Genomic DNA, 2,500 nt, shown 5'->3' on the forward strand with positions numbered 1-2,500 from the left:
TTGAATATACGATTATTGGCTCGTCTTATTTTCTTCATATTTTCACATTTTTTTCACTTTGTAGATATTTCTCTGAATGATTTTACCCACTTTACTCCTCCCCCCTATCCTGGTTTCCGAGGAGTGGTCCCAGAATTGTTGGCTAGGCTTAGTCTCAGAGGGATTCGGTCGTATTAAAAGGAATTACCTCATCTATTGAGGTATACATATAATTTTTCATTTTTTTTCTAAATCTTATAAGCGTGATATTACATCGTTCTAATTTGTACAATTTTACGCACGGAACAAGTATCCCTTCACAAATTTTACGTTTTCTATGAGTGTGTGACGCTGGCCGGAGTGAACGTCAAAGAGATAGCATTGATAATTATCAATATGAGCTGGCTTCACCCTGTCGATGGAGATGGTGTCCACGCTAAATGGTCTCTGAATCACTACCGCCTTGCTCTCCTGTCGGATAACAAGGAAGGGGCCATCATCAAGTGAGCTGAGGAGCAACTTCGATTTGTTGATCCTCACGAAGACGTGCGTGCAATTCTCGAGTTCTTTCAGGTGTCGTTTAGGCCTAGACTTCGCAGGACCCAGTCGCTGCATGTGATGCGATTCCTGCCTAGCTTTTGCCACTGCCTCGTAGTCAATGGTGTTTGGTTAAATTGACCAGAGTAATCCAGCTGTCGCTTCTTCCGTGGTGAATGTCTCTGTGTGCGGGTGTGTAGTGCAAAGATGAGCAACTTGTGGTCCGTGATTATGGAGAAGTTTCGGCCTTCCGCGTGGTGCTTAACGGCCATGTATGCTCCAGTAGCTCCTTGCCAAAGATGCTTAATCGTTGCTCTCTTGCTTTGAGTGACCACGAAAAGAATGGTAGAGGCTGGAGTCCCGTGGTACCTGTGCTGCTGGAGGACTGTTCCCATCGTGGTGCCTGAGGATGATGATGGGTGCTTCTGGGTTCGGATGGACCAGTAAATTCGTCTCCATCAATGCAGTCTTGCAGTCCTTAAAACATGCCTCCGCACCTTGTGTCCAGGTGAGGGGTCTTGAACATATAACACACACTAGATTATCTATTTTTATTTTACAATAAACAAACGTCTGTTTTTTAAAGAAAAGTAACCAATGCGAGTTCTTGTATTATCCTACCGTGGAAAAGATCTTATCTAATTCTAATACAAATTTCAATCTCCCTAGGCTATATCATAACCAATGTTGCAAATATCTCACTACCTTTGGTCGACCGTAGACTGCATATTTTACTAGCTTTTCTAGCTCCACTAGTCATTTTACCTGCCTCTCTTTAACCCACAGATGGTTCAAAAATTATTTTTCCTCAGAGGCCTTCATGCGGATGTGAGCGCCAAGTGTAAACTTCGCTTTCATGGAATACCTTTATTCTCGTTTATACCGACCTCGCTTCATTGAACTCCGTCTCAGGTGCTTCATTCCTCGGTGTGCGGGGGTTGCGAACAGCGGCGCAGATGGAAGGGATAGGATAGGGCGGGCTTGGTAGAGAAGGGATTAATTGTGCTTTGGGGTGAACCAATAAAATTACCACCCTTTAGGCCAGTAATTCTCAATATATCCTCTGGCATATGCCCTACACAGATGGATGTACCGCACCAAAGCCCCCTACTCCGATGAAATAGATATCCGATATTAAGGTATAGTTATTATCAAAAAGTCGCATAACACACGCACATACACATACACATGCACATACACATACACATACACATACACATAATTACATATACACACAAATATATATATATATATATATATATATATATATATATATATATATATATATAAAGTCACTGTCCTCTTGGTTAAACATCTAACAAATAACAATCATTATATATGGGTACAAATTTGAGAATGGTTACTTTAAGTGAATTTGACTTTTATGAAAAAAAAAAAATTGTCACTAAAAGGCTTTGTTTTTTAAAGAATTTTCGAAAAAGTGTCCTGTTTCTTAAAGGGCATGTGTATTATCTGTTCAAATCTGTTCAAAAGTTAATTTTTTTATGAAAAAGCGTTCAGTTTTTGGAGAAGGTAAGTCAATACCGATGCTTCTAGACAATAATATTTACCGATCTAATAATCATTTATTTTCCTGGCAAGTAAAATATATCTATCTCCTATTGATACAAGTTCCAATCTTCTTTAGATATATTGAAACCAAAGGAAGATAAATGATCTACTCTTTCCAGCACACCAGAGCGATATTTTCCAAAGTCATATGATGAGTACACCAAGCAGTCATACTATCAATTTCAGTTCTAGCTATTGTTTCTCGCCCCTGCAAGATAGTCAAAACAGTGTTCCTCTTTATCGTGTGCCTGTGTTTGCTGTTGTGTTATGACAATATACCATTGTAATCATAAATGTAAAGGACTGCATACTGGCTGTCTAATCTTTGCCCATTGCGGACGGGGATAGATTCGCTTGCCCAGTCTCCAGGATGGGTTTTATTTCAGAGCGAGGCAGCTTCAAGCATCATAAT

The sequence above is a fragment of the Penaeus japonicus genome, unplaced genomic scaffold (assembly GCF_977035675.1).
Source record: "Penaeus japonicus unplaced genomic scaffold, GWHDUDI00000001_assembly GWHDUDI00000001, whole genome shotgun sequence".
NCBI classification, from domain to species: domain Eukaryota; kingdom Metazoa; phylum Arthropoda; class Malacostraca; order Decapoda; family Penaeidae; genus Penaeus; species Penaeus japonicus.